Source organism: Jaculus jaculus, chromosome 2 (assembly GCF_020740685.1).
Source record: "Jaculus jaculus isolate mJacJac1 chromosome 2, mJacJac1.mat.Y.cur, whole genome shotgun sequence".
Classification (NCBI taxonomy): domain Eukaryota; kingdom Metazoa; phylum Chordata; class Mammalia; order Rodentia; family Dipodidae; genus Jaculus; species Jaculus jaculus.
In genome coordinates this window covers 151342766-151363271 of record NC_059103.1, presented here as the reverse complement: position 1 = coordinate 151363271, position 20506 = coordinate 151342766, and the positions used below count along the sequence as shown (strand labels likewise).

Genomic DNA, 20506 nt, shown 5'->3' with positions numbered 1-20506 from the left:
CGTGTGTCTTCTGGCATTCGACCTTGCTGATTTCAACTTGAGCCATTGCTCAGACTATAGCTGATCTTGTTATGCCAAGCAATGTGTTCAGTCCCCAGTCTGGGCTAAACCAGCCAGCCTTCCCTGGACAAATCTGCCCACTGGGGCTTGTTATGTTCACCTATAGAGACCAGATACATGCACATGTTTGACATTGTAGTAGGCCTTGAAGTCCAAGGTGGACACAAATCTGAGGTTTGCCTGTTGCTAATTATACCACTGGACAAGTGATTTAACATTTCTAAGTAGTATAACAAAAATGATAAGACAGGAAAGTCAATGAGCCTGGCTTGGGCAACATCTTTACTCATAGTTTCATCAGCCTTAATGAGGGAGGAAAGTCCCCCTAACCTCCCGGGTTCAGAGACGTTCCTCTCCCCTGGAATGATTATGAGGATGTCCTGAAATCGCACATCTCCGAGTACACATATACACATGGTGGAAGCCAAAATACTCAACCATCTAGAACCTTCTCATACCCAGAATGACTTTTCAAACACCAGAATTCTTCCATTTGAGCCTTTTAAGAACTACTGTCCTCCTAACTGAATAGCATGTGCACATCTGGAGGTGACCATCGTCATTTGTGTCAGTCTACCAAGTGAGCATGTGGTCAGGTATCACAGCTCAGGCTGTCGTAGAACAAGAAGATTCTACAGATGACCACCTGCTGCTTGAACCAGCAATGCCCGCACACCAGCACTTTCCAGCCATAGGACTTCTATGTTGCCTCCTCTTCAGCACCAAGGACCTCTGTCTCTAGCCTTTGCTGAGATGTCATGAAGCAGAAAATGGGACTGAGCTTGCTGTGCTCCAGCCATGTACCAGGCAACAGGCTGGATGATTTCTGACAGCTGCTCTGTGTGAACCCCAGTGAGACCCTCGTCCACAGCTTTGCTCCCCGTGAGTTCAGATACTGGAAGTCAACTGGCATTGTCAGGGTTTTGTGATAATGATCAATAGTAAATAGCCTAGTACTATGCCACAATGCCAGTGGCATTCACAGCCATCTCTTATCGTAAGCATCATAGCATCTCACATCATCACAAGAATGAAGACAGTACCATAAGATAGATATTTTGAGAGAGAGAACACATTTCCCAGTACTCACAGTATATTTTTACTATGGCATTTGGTGTGTCCGCTGCAGCAGCAGTCACCACTTGCATAAGCTTAGAGTAACAAGGTCCATCCATCTTCTGCAAAGATACAATAGAACCTTAAAGAACCAAATGGTGGGAACCACCACCCCGGCATCTTTCAAGTCCTAGATGGTGGTGGCACTCATCTCTATAATCCCTCCAAGGATGCAGTATTGTTGGTTCCCTGTTTTCCCTGGTAGAGGCAGCACTAATGGTTTCCATTTTGCCTTTTAAACCATAGTACCCCTTGCTCCACAGGCCAGAGAACCAATGTGGAGATTGTGCCAACTCCTAAGTATATCTTTCCCAATTGCACATGCTACAACTGGATGAATTCAGGGACCTACTAGACCCACTTTAAATTGGACTTTGACTAAAATGCCATTGTTCACCATAAGCCCCTACTTTAATGGGAGGGCCACAGTGCTGTTTGGGAACTCCTAAAATCAATGTTCCAGACCAGTGATTACCTTTTCCCAAGTGTTCAGTTGCCCTGGTACAGTGCTGGAGACTCTTTGGGGAAAGTTTTAGAGAAAGAATTAGTCTATGGCCATACCACCCTGAATGTGACTGATCTTTGAAGCTAAGCAGGGGTGGGCCTGGTTAGTACTTGGATGGGAGAGAGAATTACAGTGAAACTTTTCAGTAGAGTAGCAGGGTACTTCCTCAAAGTGACCTGATGTCCCTTCATTTGAGAGGTTCTTATCACTAAACTGACTAAAAATCTGTAAAGTGGGGGGCTCTGGTTATCTATCGCTGTGGTTCATTCACTTTCTGTACAATATCTCTGCTCATTCAGATTGAGGAGTAACTTAGTAAACTTCCTATCCATTTAGCTTGTGGGGATACCATGATTCATTACTATGGAGAGCCAAATTTCCTCCACACTGAAAAACGTAAACAACTATTGCCAGCTTTATCAAAAACAGCCAGGTCAACTCACAAGAGAAGGTGTGGTAGAGGTCATCAGACCCCCCCTTTGCTTGAGGCACCCTCTGTACCAGCTGTATAGAGTATTGGTTGACCAAACTGGTATTGGTATCATTGTACTTTAGTCTGCCATCTAAATCCTATTTGGGGTAAAGACATGTATCTGTGTCTCCCCAGGGGAAAGGTTTCCCGTGACAACCCATGGCCGTAGGTCTACATGAGTCAGACCATTGTGATCATTCCTTCTCCTGCTCTGTCCATCACAGTAAGTACATTCATCTCGCCTTCAGCAACCCAGTGCTGCCTTTTGACCTTGCTACTTCAGATCCAATTAGACCTATTGTATTTCAATTATACAATTGAGCAGATGTGGCTTCCATTGTAAGCTCTGGCATATAAAGAAGAATAATGTTTCGGTGCCAGGGTTGGGATACCTTCCAGTGAGTCATTGGCCAGGAAGGTCACTGATGCCCCCAGAACATTACAGGCCATTGCCAAGGCTTTTGGTTTCCCACCAGGAATAGGGTAAGACATTGTTACTGAAGACTCCACATACTTAGGCTGCAAGGTCACTGAGAAATCCTGCTGGAGCTGAACTGAAAACCTCCTCCATGTAGACCAGCTGACAGAAAGCTGGAAAAAGCCGTGCTGCGTGCAGTTCAGTGGGAGAGAGAGAAATCACCAGTGAAGATACTCTACAGTGGACACTGCAAGCCTTAAATACACCCAAGCCAAATGAGCCAACAGGTGCTATAGTGGCATGCCTGTTGTGGGGGAAACCAACCACCCTCTAATTTGACTGGAGGCCCACTCCATGGGAAGGAATACATCCTTGATGCTGAAAACCTACAACAGGGGTAGTCATGAGCCCTAGGAGTGTAATGTCTGCTGGTGTCTGGCTAATGTATATACTATGTTCACAAAACTTTCCAGTAAGCACTTCAGTTAATGTTCATACCCACATATTAATGCTACTTTCACTTTTGGTTAGAGAACCTTTTCATATGACAGTGACCTTGGGATGACTCAGAGGGCACCATGGTACCGAGAAGAAGTGACAGAGGAGTGCTCAGCACTGAAATATCTCTATTACACCTTCCAAGGCTCAGGGTCCATTGTGGAAGAGGTGGCAGAAAGAATGTAAATGCCAAAGAAAGAGTAGGACGCCTTACAATGTGCTCTTCCAGACACAGAATGGCCTGGATATCCATGACCCCACAGTGCCTGACACTACCTACACAAGACCATCATTATAGGAGGAAAAGATGATGACATCAAAATAAAAGACTGATTGAGAGGGGGAAGGTGTGTGATGGAGAGTGGAGTTTCAAAGGAGAAAGTGGGGGGAGGGAGGGAATTACCATGGGTTATTGTCTACATTATGGAAGTTGTCAATAAAAATAAATAAGTTTAAAAATAAAAAGAATGACAGAGTGCTTCAAGTAAATGGGGGCTCCTCTCACAGATATGTTTCTTATAGTGAAGAGCGTGTCTTCAGGACACTTCCATTGTGGAGGATTAGACTTTTTAAATATTTTATTTTTATTTATTTCTTTGAAAGAGAAAGGCAGAGAGGAGGGAGGGCATACCAAGGCCTCCAACCATGGCAAATGAACTCCAGATACATGCATCACCTTGTTCATCTAGCTTGAATGGGTCCTGGGGAATTGAACCTGGGTCATTTGCCTTTGGAGGAAAATGCCTTAACTGCTAAGCCATCTCTCCAGCCTAAGAATTGGTTTTTACAATGAAAATCTACTCCAACATTTCAGTGTCCATGAGTTATTATTAAGCCAAGGGATATCCTCTCCAGCTCATTCATAGCAAGCCTTTGTTTTCTGTTTCTGCTTTAGTGTGTGTGTGTAACCTGTCGTGTATCAGGTATATGCCCACGTGGTGTCTCACCCCCTCACCTGTGGCAGGATATGCTCACCTGCAGTGGCCAGAATGAAACAAATGGTGCCATGTAACATCACTCTTCCACCCATTCGTATTTCAGTCAGAGTCTCTTACTGGTCCAGAGCTTGCCAGCTTTTCACGAGCTCTGGCAATTCTGAGGATTCTCTTCCCTGATGGGACTGGGGTTACAAATGCAGGTAGCCATGTCCAGCTATTTACATAGGTCCTGGGGATTGCATTCAAGCCATATCTCAGGACTGCCCAGTCCCTGGTGCTTACACAAGAAGTGTTCTTCGCTGCTGAACCACATCCCCAGCTCACAGTAGGTCATCTTTGACCCATATTTGAGCCAACCAATCAAATAAATGCAACTTTTTTTTAATGTGAGAGGTGCAACCAGAATCTCTGCTTAGTGGACCCATATCAATAAATTCAGTCTGATCTGGCTTTATGTTCCTTCTGCCATTGTCCCATATCCTTAAAACCCATTCCCATACATATTCCCCAGACCTCCACTTACATGAACCAGACTGCTTAAGAAGTTAGTTGGAGCTGGGCGTGGTGGCGCACGCCTTTAATCCCAGCACTTGGGAGGCAGAGATAGGAGGATCGCCATGAGTTCAAGGCCACCCTGAGATGACAGAGTTAATTTCAGATCAGCCTGGACCAGAGTGAGACCGTACCTCAAGAAACCAAAAATAAATAAAAAGAAAAACCAAAGAAGCTAGTTGGGAGCAGCACAGCTCTTCATGGGTCACACGGCGTTCCTCACCTGTGGAAGTCTGCAGAGCTTTGAATCCCATTGTGGATCTAGAGGCAAAGACTGATGGTGAGGATGGGCACTGGGGGGCATCAGCATTGTCTTGCTGACCTCTCCTTCAGGAAAGGTCATTGCTGGCTGTCTTAACAATGCAAGATTAATTCCCTCATGCAAGGGAGAGAGGGCAATCTAGCAGGGGTGAGGGTAACGATGCATCTGTCACCAATAGTGGGCAGACTTCTTCCTCAGACAAAATAACTCCATTGGAAGCTGAGAATTTAGTGTCCTCACCCTCATCAGGGTCCATCTAATTACGAGATGCTCCCCTTTCCAAAATAGTACCCTCTTTCACTACATACATCCTTTGGGACTGGGACTTAAATTTGTGTGCAGGCCAGCCAATCCTATGACAAGTGCTTGGGTTTGTCAACTTCAGCCTGTGACTACAGGAGAGAAGATGCTCGGGACATACTCAGAGGTCTTGACAGTGATTATGCGAGTCTGGAGCTGGAAATCTTCATCTCTGTTTTGTTTTTTTAATATTCTTTTCTTTTGTTACTTCATCCAGAGATGCTACAAGCCACAGCCAACATCATGATATTCCTTAGTTTTCCAAAAATATTCAGAAGCCACTAAATCCCTTCTTCCAAACAGCAACTGAGGAAGGAGAATCATTCCCCCTCAGTTAATCCTCAGGAAATGTACTTATGCACCTGCCCAGATGTGTGTCTCATAGATCCTATCAGGTTGACAACTGGGATTAACCACTACAGTCCTGTTCCAAGCAACTGGGTTGGGGGAGGGACAGTGTCAGCGTCACATGGAAGACTGGCTAATAAAAAGATTTGAAGTTAAGAAGCACATGATTAGCCTTCCTAGTCTAGTATGCAAAAGTCCAATTGCCTAGCTAATAAATAATAACAATCAATAGAGCTGACAACAGAGACCATCATGAAGACCTAGTTTGTAGATGATATTGCAACCAATAGTGTCATTTGACACTTGTCAGTATTATTTGATGCTGGTTTATTTTATTTTATTTCTTTTATTAAATTTTTTTTTATTTGATAGAGAAAAGGAGTCAGAGAAAGAGAGAGAATGGGCTTGCCAGGGCCTCCAGCCACTGCAAATGAACTCCAGATGCATGCTCTACCTTGTGCATCTGGCTTATGCAGGTCCTGGAGAATCAAATGGGATCCTTTGGCTTTGCAGGCAAATGCCTTAACTGATAAGCCATCTATCCAGCCCTCTTTCTTTAAAAAAAAAAATATATATATATATATATATATATATATATATATTTTTTTTTTTTTTTAATTTGTTTATTTGAAAGAGAGAGAAAAATAGGCAGAGAGAGAGACAGAGAGGAGAGAGAATGGTTGTGCCAGGGCCTCCAGTCATGGCAAATGAACTCCAGATGTGTGCACCCCCTTGTGCATCTGGCTTATGTGGGTCCTGGGGAATTGAACCTGGGTGCTTTGGCTTTGCAGGCAAGTGTCTTAACCACAAAGCCATCTCTCCAGCCCTGTTTTTCATATGGTTGGGTTGCTTACTTGCTTTCTGAAAGATAGGCTTGTCTGTTGTCTTGGACAGATCCTCATATAGCATACAAAAAGAAAGAACAGGAGCCTTATTACTTCATTCAACCCCCAGCGCCATCACTGACCAGCGGTGTCGTCCCAGGGACGCTACTCAGCAGCCTGTTCCAAAGAATGCAGATAAAAAGATGCTCTATCTTATATGGTTTCCCACCAGGAATACATGGTAAGACCCTATTGCTGAAGACTCCACATACTCGGGCTGCAAGGCCACTGAGAAATCCTGCTAGAACTGAGCTGATAACTGCCTTCATGTAGACCAGCTGACAGAAAGCTGGAAGAAGCAATTCTGCATGCAGTTCAATGGGAGAAAAGAAATCACCAGTGAAGATACTCAGCAGTGGACACTGCAAGCCTTATATTTGGCTAGCCAGGCCAAATGAGCCAATGGGTGAAATAATGGCACATCTGTCATGCTGGAAACCAACTGCCCTCTAATTGGAGTGGAGGCCTTCTCCATGGGAGGGAATACATCCCTGATACTGAAAACTTAAGACAGGGGTAGTCATGAGCCATGTCTGTTGCTGTCTGGCTAAATATATATAATATGCTCATCAAACTGCCCAGTAAGCACTTCTCTTAATGTTCACACCCTTATATTAATGCTACTCTCACTTTTGGTAGAGAATCTTCTCTTTTCAGATGGCAGTGACCTTGGGATGACTCAGAAGGCATCATGGTGCTGGAAAGAAGTGACCGGAGTGCTCAGTACTGTAACATCTCTATCACACCTTCCAAGGCCCAGGGTCTAATGCAGAAGAGGTGGCAGAAAGAATGTAAGAGTCAAAGGAAGGGTAGGACTCCTTACAACATGCTCCCCCCAGGCACAAAATGGCCTGGATATCCATGTCCTCACAGTGCCTGACATTACCTATGTAATACCATCATAATAGGAGGAAAAGATCATGACATCAAAATAAAAGAGAGACTGATTGAGATGAGGAGAGGATATGAAGGAGAATGGAGTTTCAAAGGGGAAAGTTGGGGGGAGGGATGGTATTACTATGGGATATTTTTTATAATCATGGAAGTTGTTAATAAAAATTTGAAATAAAAAAGATGCTCTATCTTATATGGGGTGCAAAGTGTTCAGTATAGTGTCTGATAATCATTGAAAGCTATAAAAGTAATATGAGTCATCACTAGTATCATCATTTAGAGAGCATGAGAAAAATGAATTAATTATGAAGTACTTTGACCCCATTGGCTAAGTTGCAGTAACTAAAGTAAATATTTATTTCTAACATATATACATATATATATATATGTATATGTATATTTATATATTTAAATATTTCCAATTCTATACCATAGAACTACGAACAATAGAAAAAATCAGGGGTTGGAGAGATGGCTCAGTTGAAAAAGTGATAGTTACACAAACAAGAGGCCCTCAGTTTGAATCCCAGAACCCATGTAAAGCTGGACACGGTAGCGCAAGCATCTGCAATCCCAGTACACCTACTGCAAGATGAGACAAGAAAATCTCCAGGAAGCTTGTCAGCCAGCAAGCTGGTAAACACAGTGGAGAACAATGGGAGGCCCGGCCTCAAACAAGACAGAAGATGAGAACTGATGTAGAAAATATTGTCCCCTGACCTCCACATATGTACTGTGGCATGTGCATATCCATAGTCACACTAATGAGCGTGCACACACACAGAGACACAAAGATTTTACAAGAGAAAGCAAAACCGCTGATAATTACAACACACAAAACAATCAGTGATAGATCGTTACATTTTTTTCAAATTATTGCCTTGCATATTGATTTGCATAGTTGTGATCACATTGTATGTACAATTTAGCATGTTGCTTTCAGCCACTTAATATGATAACATATGCATTTCCCTATATCATTAAATTTTTTAAGTGCCTTCATGTTTATGGTACAGCTGATTTCTTTATATATTCTATTTGGAAAATACTGTGGTTTCCAATTTTATACTCTGAGATTGTCATTACAGAATATAAAATGACTATGCACATGATTTGACTCAATTGACTCTCCCAGTAGCAAAGTGAATGACTTACCTATAATGATGCTTACCATCTTTTCAATCTGCTCTAGATTGATAAGTAATAAAACGTGTATCATTTTGCTTTTATTTTTTTTTTCACTGATTTTTCATTGCAAGCTACATAGAAAGTGATTGAGTCAGGAATAGTGGGTTCAGACATACTCCCCATTCTTCTTTTTAGAATTTTTCTATGGCCTCTTTAAGGATCATTAAACAGTTTTGGAGGAGTAGCACATTCATTTCTATTTTAATATAATCATTTTCTCCATTTATTTCAATGCAATTGCAAATTAGAGTTGGATATTCATTTTGTCCTACTCTGTGAAAATATATTGTGATGGAATACCAATATTTTAACATCTTTTCTATGGCAGACATATGATAGTCATCTTTTAAATACATGTCCAATGAAGTTTTCTCATTTTATTGCTATGAAATTAAAAACTCCTATTGTTCCTACATGTTTCAATGAAACTAACAACTTGCCAACAGTCTGTGTAATTATCTTGGGGTTTGTTTTTTGTTTTTTTTTGTTTTTTTTTTTGGTTGTTTTTCAAAATAGGGTCTCACTGTAGCCCAGGCTGACCTGTAATTCACTATGTAGTCTCAGGGTGGCCTGGAACTCACAGTGATCCTCCTACCTCTGCCTCCCAAGTGCTGGGATTAAAGGCATGTGCTACCACACCCAGCTCATTTTAGGTAACTTATAGACAACAGAAACCTATTTATTCATTTATATTTTGGACCTTTTTTTGGGGGGGGGTCTTTTGATGTATGGTCATATTCTAGCCCAGGGTGACCTAGAATTTACTACATAGTCTCAGAGTGGCCTTGAGCTCACAGTGATCCTCCTATCTCTGCCTCCCAAGCGCTGAAGGTGTGCGCCACCACGCTCCACAAGCTGTTGTCATTGTACCTTTTATTATTCTATCATGTTGAGTTACATAAGGCCATTTTTAACGGGAGTATAAAGATGCACTTTGAGGATACTCCTCCCACATCCCGCTACCCTCCCCTTTCATTCCCTTCTCCCTCCCATTAGTTCTCTTTGTTCACCCAGACAGCTACCTTCTACTTCCGTGTCGTCTGTACACATGTGGTTCTCGGTGTATATGTGAAATCTTGGACCCACAAATGAGCAAAACATGTGACATTTGTCTTTCTGACACTGACTTAATTCACTTAATATTACTGATCTCCAACTGCACTCACTTTTCTGCACAGAGTATAACTTCATTTTGTATGACTGAAAAACCTCCATTATATATATATCACTTTTTAAATCCATTCTTCTGTTGATGGACATATAGCCTAGCTCCATAACTTAGCTATTGTGAAAAGTGCTGAAATAAATACTAATGAATTGATTTGTAAGTATCTCTGTGATGTGTTCACTTGACGTTTTTGAGGTAAATGATATCCCTGGGTCATATGGTACCTCTATTTTGAGTTTTTCTTTGAAGAACTTCTGTACTTATTTCCATAGTGGCTAGGCTAGTTTACATCTCCACCAGTGGTGTATAAGTGTGCTCTTTCGTCCACATCCTCATCAGCATTTGTTGTTATTTATGTGTTGATTTTGTAGCACTCCTCTTTGCTGAAAGTGTTCATCAAATCTCAAAAGGGCTTCTTATGATTTTGATCTTGCCATCTACACTGCCTCCCTCATGAGGCCTGTCTAGATCCAAGCTGGTGCCTAGCTGGAGTGAGCTCTGAAAAGCGGGGCTGGGCTCATTGTACCATATATAAAGCCTTTTTGATTCCCTAACTGCCCCTCCAAGAAACAGGACATATCTCTTTCCCTGCATGTAGTTTCATCTTTTGTTAGCTATCGTATGATAGGCACAAGGGGAAGGATAAATTCCAGAGGGTGCTAAGACCCGGACTGACACACATCTAAAGGTCCTTATGAGAGAGAGAGAGAGAATGGGCACACCAGAACCTCTAGCCACTGCAAACGAACTCCAGGCACATACGCCACTGTATGCATCTGGCTTTACATGGGTCCTGGGGAATATTTTTTTTAAAGTCCTTATGAGATGTTAAATGAATGAACAGAATAAAAAAATAAATGACCATGCCAGACCTGAGAATATGGTACAGTTGTTAAAGGTATTTATTTGCAAAGCCTGCTGGCTTGGGTTTGATTCCCTAGTATTACATAGAGCCAGATGCACAAACTGGTGCAAGAGAATAAAACACATATTCCATATTATAATATGCATAAAAGCCATGTTAGTCACAAGGACTCTAACCATGGGGTGGGGGAGATACAGGAGAAAACACAAAGAACTTCACTGGGAGATTTTCTTCAGGTGGTAGCAAAGGGAGTTTTGTTTTGTTTTTGTTTTCGAGGGAAAAACCCAGAAATGAACATCTCAGAAGCCCTTCTCATTGCTTGGGCAAGATGAAGAATCGATGCTCCCAGGCAGACGCTTACCATCTCCAGCTACAGGACCGTTTTCTAGCGCCCCTCACTATAAAGGTGTTGCTGTGTCAGCCACACACCTTTGCCTGCAGTTATTTGTTTTTAATAAGAGGCGAGTGTTCTGTTAGAGGAAAGACACCACAGATCTGGCCTGGGTGGCTTCAGCTCATTTGTTTGGAAAGCCATCTGGCCGACACTTCCACACAGCGCAGACGGACCACACTTCAGTACAAGTCAAATATTTTCTATTTAAAAATTGATGTTGTGCCTAAGGCTGGGCTGTAATTCTTTCTTCATTTTTCTTCCCTTTGCTTTTTATAGCCAAATAAACAGAGGCCTTGTCTTAGAACCTCTTGTACTTCTTTATGCACCAGATGCTGAGAAAGTAATAAAACTGCTTCCACATGTTGCATCTGAAAATCAGTGTCGTTATTCTAGAGAAACATGAACGGGCTGCAGATACTTGAGCCTTCTGGGAGGGAAGGAACATTCTTCTCGAGGTTTTCCAGGAAACACCTCAGAGAGCCCTGTCAGTGCTTTATTAGCCAATTGTTTTGCATAGTAACTTGATGGAATTTGAATAGCACAATTGTGTGTGAGTTAATAGGCAGAGACTTTAAGACACTAGGAGACCTGAGGAGAGTACGCTGCTGCCCTGCAGAACATGCCACCATGGAAATGTTCTACAGCTCTGGTGGCCAGGACAGTGGCCATTGGCCACATGGACTATTGCGCATTTGAAATGTAGCAGATGTGACTGGGAAACTGAGGTTTTAACTTCTTTTTTTTAAATTAAATGAAATGAACATGGCTATGTGTTGCTGGTGGTACCCTACTGGACACACAGAAGATGTAAACCTTTCTTACCGACACCCCTGCTCCCCAAACTTGAGCAGTAGCAGCAGCAGCAGCACAGGAAGGTGTGCAGAAAGCAGACAGCTTGGTGCGCCAGGGCGGGGTTGCTGAGGAAGTGCCAGGGTCAACGGTCAGGAGTGATCTACCGGTTCCCTTCCCTCCTACTGTCCCAAAACCTTCGGTCGATGTCTCTGTTCTATGGCTCTTCATGCTCACTGACAGTGGCTCTGGACGGGACGTTCTGATGTCATTCTCGCTGGTCCCTACCTCGTTCTCCTGAGTGTCCTGTTTGGACAGGATCGCAACACAAAGACCTTCCACATATGCACACTGCTTTGTACTCAAGGTGTGGCTACGGGAACATTGCTGAGGAATAGCTCAGAATTCCTGGGCACCTCTCCACCACGGGAGGGAGCAGAAGAGCCAAACCACATGGCCACTGCAGGTGACCTGCCGGCAGGCTGAGCTGGGTGAGCTAGAGGAAGGGACTGGCCAGGCTTAGAGAACCAGTACAAACCAGGAGCAAAATTCTTGAGGCATTTCCCAGGAAAACTGGAGAGATTAAATATCATTCCACTTCACCATGCTTGATAAAATTTGATTTTCCAATGCAGAACGCTCTACTGCAGCTGAATTTACAATACTTGTAAAAATTTTTCAAGACAATGTTCAAAATAAAGTTACACAAGATTTTCCAAAAAGATGGGATAATATTATGCTAGCACATGACCAGTAAAGTGGAGCCAAAAAGTCCTATAGCCAGAGTTTTAACTGAAAGATACTAAACATTCATTTTGAACTTTAGATCCAACAGTCTGTGTGTGTGTGTGTGTGTGTGTGTGTGTGTGTGTGTGTGTGTGTGCATGTGAGCGCATTTAAAGTCCTGTGCAGGGAGGAAGGAACATTTTGTGATTCCTGCCTAGCCTATTTGTAAATGAGAACTAGACATTTTTACTACATATTTCCTGGATCTATGGTACCCATGAGGAATAATTTACTTCCAGGCAGATACAAGATGTAGTTTATAGCATAAATGCCTACAGGACATTTCACAGTCTCCCTAAATGTCACCAAGGGGCAGAATAGAAAGGGACTCAGAGGGTAGTCACTAGTCACTAGAGTCACACACCCTTGTTTTGAATCCTGCTTCTTCAAACTTGGTTATTTTTTTTACCTGTAAAATGGAAATAATTGTATTAATTGCTTCATGAGACTTACAAAAATTCAATTAGATTATCTAAATAAAGCATTAACTACAGTTTTGTGTGAACTGTGACGAAGGATGCTGGTAACAATGTTAACCAAAATGATGATGGGGTAATTAATGATTAGCTGGAAAAGGGATAGTCTGTACACGTATACATTAGCTTGTAGAGAGGTAACAATGTACACTCTATAGAATGGCCCCTAATAGAAAGTTGACTTCTGCTATCCCAGATAATAAGGTCAGCCTGGAGGGCCTTCCATTGACCCTGCCCCCTTCACTCACTGTGACAACATGCTAAGGAGTTTCTGTCAGGCAAATGTGAATTCCTTGAGGAAAAGGAAGAGGCTGAGATGTATTTGCACTGGCAACTCATACAGTACTTACAGTAACATAATCAAACATTTATTAATATCAGTTATGCAGCAGTTACTGACTGAGCATCCTCTGTTGCATGACCGGCACAGGCTATGCTAGTTGCCAAGGACTTAGGCTGGCTCATGTGCTCAACCAAGGACAAAGCTGTCCCACCTCACCAGAATATCCTCTTGAATGAATAAGAAGAAAAGAAATCAGTGGGTTTTGTTTGGTTGACTGGTCTCAGGCCCGCATCATACCAATAACTTCAATACTCTGTTCCCATCCTGTCCACACAAGCAGCCATGGGCTGTGCTAGGAGATTTTCCAGAATCCAAGAAGCATCGCACAGAAAAGCAGGAGGAAATGGCGGGCCACAGCGTTGTCCCAACAGACCAGGGACTGGTTCTAAGTGTCTACCAGGGTGAGAGTTCAGGACATGAAGGAAGATCAGTTGGCTCCCGGGCACACAGCTTGTCAATAGCCAACTCTGAAATGGTCCCAAAGCCCATAGCTCCTTGGCCTCAGCAGGGCAGTGTCCTGTGAAAAGTCATTGCATTCCAGAAGCCCATTCATTCAGGCTCCCTCCAGTCCATATGTAACTGACCAATCACAGGTCATTCTCACCATAGCAGTGTTGCCTGGTAACACAGCTAGCATCCAATTCCATCAGGTTTCTAGACTAACAGGCTAAGAAGTTTACCCAAGATCTTTGTCTTTTCCTTTTTGCTTTGTTAACATTTTTCTCATGCATCCCTATTCTGTGAGAGCACCCTGAATTTTATTAGAAAGCACTAATGAGAAGTCCCTAGTGCACCGTAAACTCAGTATCATGAGAGACTCACGGGGCTGTCTCCTCTCTCCCTAAGTACTTATGTCCCGGGCTTGTTTAACACAGTCATTTCCCATCGAACCTTCCCTCACAAACTCTGACTTGGCTCTCTGTCTCCAAAGCATGAAAATGAGAGCTCCCGGGATCTGAACACTGCGCAGCTCTCCTCTACACACGTCTACTCGTTGGACACCCATTATTGGTCATTGCTGTTAGAAAATGCCTACAGCCTTTGCTCAGACCTGTCATATTGTTCTCCTAGCCAAGCACTGCTCTAAAACTTGAAAAACCAACTCGGCGAGGGGGAGGGGTTGGGGAAGGATGGGCAGATGGATCATCAATTAAGGCACTTGTCTGCAAAACCTGGGTTCGAGTCCCCAGCACCCACATAAAGCCAGATGCACTTCTGCTTCATCCCCGCCTCAGCTGGTGGGTGATACTGCCCACACTTAGGGCAGCTCTTCTCTACTCAGTTGCCAATCATCTCTGGACTCACAAAGCACACCTTGAAGCGTGTTTTACTGATCTCCCAGGTCTCTATTAATCCATTCAATCTAATAATTATTATTCAGGGCTGGTGACACTTGCCTGCAAAGGCTAAGAACCCAGGTTCAATTCCCCAGTACCCACGTTAGGCAGAATCCATTGGTGTTGGCTGGGGGATCTGGTGCACTCATTCTCTCTCTATCTGCCTCTGTCTCTCTTGCTCTCAAATAAATAAATAATTTTTTTTAGAAAGTCACCTCATAGACCAAAATATGCAATAATTTGCAATGAAATTCAAGCATTTGAGGCTTGAAAATAATAAATAAGATCCATTATGCTCTTGACAGTTCCTGTGTTTTGGATGGGAGCAAATCAAATTTTCTAGTGAAATAATAACCTCCTTCCTTCTCCCACTTGCAGGAGAAGCCTGACATTCTCAGAATGGTTATTAACCACTGTGCTAATAGAACTCGCATGACACTGAAGCAAGGCGAAAGAGCAAAATGGAAAAGAGCTAAACAATGACACAGGAATATTTCCAAGGTGCATCATTGCACACAAATAATCCCCATGATACGCTGACATCCGCATGTGTTTCCACTTATATAAAATCTGCACAGGACATACGTGGGCCTATATGACCATATTTCTACCTGCAGATTTTCTGAATTATATATAAGAAATCATCACTAGTAGTTATATCTGGAGGTGGATCCAGATGTGTTAAATGACGATCAGCTTGTATTGTTTACCACTTACCTGTGTTTCTTTTTAAATGTGTGTTTGTGTGTGATGTGTGTGACACATGCATGTATACGTGTGCAGATAATTATACTCTGTGTCCAAGCATGTGAAGGTGAGAGGAGAATGTCTGGAGCCTTTTCTGTCTCTCATCGGCATTTCCTTAAGACAGAGTCTTTCTCGCAACCCGAGGGTGCAGGTTTGCGGTCAGTAGGCCCCAGAGATTCTCTAGTCTCCATCCCCATGCAGATCTGGGGTTAGAGGCATGTGTGGCCATGCCTAACTTTTTATATGGGTGCTGGGAATGGCATTTGGGAAATCTCGGACCTTCTCTCTGGGCCCTCATGCTTATGATACCTGCTTAGCCATTTCCGCGGCCTGTGTGTTTCTTTAGTTGTGCTGTAACTGTAAATGCAGGAAATACAAGCTAAGTAGCGCCGTGAAAACAACCTCGTTGACTAGCGGACCTCTCCGGCGCGGGCCTGACACCGCGCCCACCGCCCGTGGCCATCGGGCTGCAGGGCAGCTGCGTGGAGGAGTCTTCCCTGTGCCTGGGCTGCTGTACAACCTCCCGCAAACCGCAGGAAGCTCTGGCTCTGAGCTTTTTCTAGCATGTGGAATGCAACCAAATTTGGATGATTTCCCAGGCAGGGCAAACAGTGCGCTGGAGTTTGAGTTAAAACTACCAAACTCTTTTTAAGTAGCCAATAGGATCGATCCGGGACTGTCGGCTGAGTTCCTTGGATTGCTTCTTTCATCTTAAAAAACAATAGAACAAACACACCCTTTCCAATTCGGGATATGCTGCTGTCAGAACGATTTCCCTCCTGCAGAAACCAGGCATGCCCGGCTTCCCTTTTTGTGGGTGTGTAAATGCAAGGAAACACTTCCGCCAATGCCCTTGTAAACAAACGGAGCATATGCAATTTCTATGAATGACAACGTATATTATCAAACCTTTATCAAATACTGCCCTCTGGTGGACCAGTTAGTAATTTCTTTTTCAAAGTTGTTTATTTCTTTGGTTTTTCAAGGTAGGGTCTCGCTCTAGCCCAGGCTAACCTAGAATTCACAAGGTGGTCTCAGGGAGGCCTTGAACTCACAGCACTCCTCTTACCTCTGCCTCCCAAGTGCTGGGATTAAAGGCGTGCGCCACCATGCCCGGATTATTTTCTTCAGTGCTAGGGAAGGAACCAACAGCCCCATACATTGTAGGTGAACATCCTACCAACTATATTCCTAGCCCTAAAAATAGATTTTTCAGTGTAAGAGCTATCATACCAAGACTACAAGATTGCCTTGTACTTTAAAAGAAAATACAGACATGAATATCTTTTTTTCAAACATGATTATTGATTTGGGAATGAAATAAACCCACATTCTTAATATGGAAAATGCGAACAATATAATATGAAAACTCATCTATAGTCAGTAATTCCCTTTACTTCTCCAGAAATGTATAGTGTCTTATATCTGTCCACATATTGATCATATATATAATATCAAATTAAATACATAAGGGCTGGAGAAATGGCTTAGTGGTCAAGCGCTTGCCTGTGAAGCCTAAGGACCCCAATTTCAGGCTAGATTCCCCAGGACCCTCATAAGCCAGATGCACAAGGTGGCACATACATCTGGAGCTCATTTGCAGTGGCTGGAGGCCCTGGAGTGCCCATTCTCTATCTATCTGCCTCTTTCTCTCTGCCTGTCTGTCACTCTCAAATAAATAAATAAATAAAAATAAACAAAAAATAAATACATAAGCAGAGCTGGAGAGATGGCTCAGTAGTTAAGGCGCTTGCCTGCAGAACTTAATGACCCAGGTTTGATTCCCCAGTATCCACGTAAAGCCAGTTGCATAAATTGCTACATGCATCTGGAGTTTGTTCATAGTGGCTGGGGGCCGTGATGTACCCATTCCCCCCCCCAACACACACACTCTCTCCCACTCTCTCCTTGCAAAAAAACAAATAATAATAAGCATTTCTTTCGGAATTTAATATTTAGCATCCAGCAGCCATTTCATAGATTCTGAAGTTGTCACCTTTTCCTTAGATATTTTGAATATTTCCCTTGCTGGGAAATTTGATAAATGTGAGTTTACTTTCCAAGGGAGACTTGGGTTGACTTCACAAACATTTCAAGAATGTACTTTAAATGTACAGTGTTTCATCAAAGTTACTTCTAGAACCATCTCAATAACACAGTTATTTTGAAATCATTTTCCAGCAATCCTTGTTCTGAAGTTTAAAAATGTTAATGAAAGCTCTAAATAGGAGTTACTTTTACAACATGAGGGTTATGTATCAGAAAAGCAGTCAGGGCCTGATTTCCAGGTCCTTCCTCACTTGCAGCCCCTTTGACACTCCCCTTGTGATTCCTTGCTCATTACCTAAAACTCATTCACCACTTAATTTAACTAGTGAGCCGAACACATTCTGCCAAGTTTTCTAAGCTTTACAAAGTATCCTTCCCAGCCAGGTCATAGGCTGTCTTTATAATACACTTGTTTTCTCTGAAGAAAGTCAGGAAGTTTAGCCCTTAGCTTTTAAATTTTTATTTATTTATTTATTTAAGGTAGGGTCTCACTCTAGCCCAGGCTGACCTGGAATTCACTATGCCGTCTCAGGGTGCCCTCAAAGTCACCGGGTATTGCAGCATGACTTTGTTCCTGCTTGGCTAAATTTCTCAGCCCTACAGTCAGCTAAGTCTCCTACAACCACCTTTGAAAAACAGAGAGAGTATCTATCCTGTGGAAAAGGTATATTTGGAGTAAGTATTGTCAATGTAATTCCTCTGATGGCTTTTCAAAAGTATTTGTATTTATTTATGTTAGTGACAGAGAGAGAGAGAAGGAATGGGTGTCCCAGGGCCTCTAGCCACTGCAAACTCCAGATGCATGTGCCACCTTGTGCATCTGGCTTATGTGGGTACTGGGGAATCAAGCCTCAGTCCTTGGGCTTTACAGGAAAGTACTTTGACCACTAAGCCATCTCTCCAGGCCCTCCTATGGTCTTTAAAAGAAAATGGACCTCTATGGACTAAGGGAGATTCCTGGCACCAACTGTCCCTGTTGCGCCCTGATTCCATAGGCGCTAGTGTCTCTAAGGGAACGTGTGCTGGAATCACAGGGAACCTATCTGGCTGGCATGGCGCTTCCCAGGTCATGGTGGCGTAAGCCAGCGACAGGAGGTAGCCCAGGAACCATCACACTGCAATGGACGCGTCCACTCCTGGGAAGGCTGTGCTATTCAGGAAAAGCCATCTACAGAGATGAGGGACCTTAAAAAAGGAGGAGGGGGAGTGGGGGGAAAGAGAGTAGTAGCATGAAGTGGAACAGTTTCCTTTTTTTTTTTTTTTTTTTTAAGTAGGGTCTCGCTTTTACCCAGAGTGACCTGGAATTCAGTATGTAGTCTGAGGCTGGCCTTGAACTCACAGCACTCCTCCTATCTCTGCCTCCTGAGAGCTGTAACTAATGCTCCATCATGCCTGGCCCAAAGCTTTCCTTCTTTGAACCCAGAAGCTGGCAAACAAAAACAGGCATACAACCCCTGGTGGAGGGTGGGAAACCCCAGCTAGTGCCAAGCAGCCCTCCAAGATGCAAGTCCCCAGAAAAGTTTAAAGGGAGATCCTGTGGCTGACTTCTCTACAGCAATCGCCTTGGGGTCTCATGATGCTAACTGCAATGTAGTCTCAGCCATGGTCCCACTGTCTGTAAGAATCTGGTTCCCAAGCCTGTGCCACCTCTTTCCAGGCCCAGTGCATGGATAAGAGAATGTACCACAAATCAGGATCCCTTCCCTGGGATCAGGAAATCAGCTTTTACCAATCCCATTGCTGTTACCAAACCAGTGATACTGGCTGGTGGCACAGTTTTAAGCTCTCCCAAAGAGTCTTTAGAGCATGGCTCCTGCAGTTGAGATCAGCTCCTCTCATCTGACCAAGCTGACCCATTGAACCACAGTCAGGAAGAATGAGGTCCTTTAGACTCTAAAGGACAACTGGAGGGATGAGGAGGGAAATGGCTCAGTGATTAAAGGTACTTGCTTGGGCTGGAGAGATGGTTGAGCAGTTAAGAGATTTGCCTGCAAAACCTCAGGACCTAGGATCGACTCCCCAGAATCCACGTATGGTGACACATGCATCTGGAGTTCATTTGCAGTGGCTAGAGGCCCTGGCACACCCATATTCATTCTCTCTCTCTTCCTCCCTCCCTCCCTCCCTCCCTCCCTGTCTCTCTGTAATAAATAAATAAAGACACATGTTTGCAAAGGTCGAAGGACTACTGGAATGGAAACTTCTCAGGGAACAAAGACTGTGACAAGCTGGAGGATTTGGAAGGCAACCACACATCTGAACCAAAGGGAAATGGGAAAGAAAGCCGTCTTCAGAATGGTCTTGCTCTTGCCACTGTGGGAGAAGAGATGGGAGGGCAGGAATATCCTGAAAGTGGTGAGGATTCCCTTCCTGTCACAGAGGATGAGCTCAAAGAACTCCAAATGAAAACAGAGCAGCTGCAATGAAATGGCTTCCGGCAGGGGCTCAGTTCTACCCTGTTGTCGCCTTGGAGAAGCGCTTGCAGAGCCGAGTGTAAGGACTTGGATCTGGAAACCGTATCAGGGAAATGTCAGGTCGCGATGCCTGGAAGTAGGCATAGAAATGCTCACAGTTCATCTGACCCAGCAAACTCAGCCTGTGTGTTTAGAGATCATTTTAAAAAAAAAGGGGGGGGGGGAAGGAAGGAAAGAAGAAAGAGAATTGGGCTGGAGAGATGGCTTAGCAGTTAAGGAGCTTGCCTTAGAAGCCAGGTTCAATTCCCCAGGAAGCATGTAAGCCAGATGCACAAGGTGGCACATGTGTCTGGAGGCCATGGTGTGCCCATTCTCTTCCTCTGTCAGCCTCTCTCTTTCTCTTTCTCTCTCTTACTGTCCAGTAAATAAATAAATAAAAATGTTTTTAAAAAGAAATCATTTTCCCCTTTCTTATGCTAAATAATTTGGGCACGAGGGAAATAATCGCATTCCACAGACAGAGAGGCTGTCTTGCTTAGCGTTTGCTGTTCTTCCCGGTTACCTGCCTACTAGAGAGACGTTTGCGCGGCGGGATTGTTAAAGGACACGCGGTACAGGTGGGGCGACCCGCAAGTGGCAGCGGGCGGTGCAGAGAGGAGACGCTGGCTGCCGACCAGCTTCGACGACCGGCCCTCAGGACTCT

The 20506-nt window shown here is 43.6% G+C and overlaps 1 protein-coding gene and 1 pseudogene across 1 annotated transcript in view; both read left to right on the top strand.

The window, feature by feature from the left end:
• Znf704 (zinc finger protein 704) overlaps nt 1-2435 on the top strand; it is a 236754-nt gene extending 234319 nt beyond the window's left edge. Inside the window, exon 10 of the transcript XR_006635730.1 lies at nt 2289-2435. The gene's annotated coding sequence lies outside the window, so the exon portion shown is untranslated. The remainder of the gene's footprint in view (nt 1-2288) is intronic.
• Nucleotides 2436-13599: 11164 nt separating this feature from the next.
• Nucleotides 13600-19943, top strand: LOC123458699 (annotated as a pseudogene).
• Nucleotides 19944-20506: the final 563 nt, after the last annotated feature.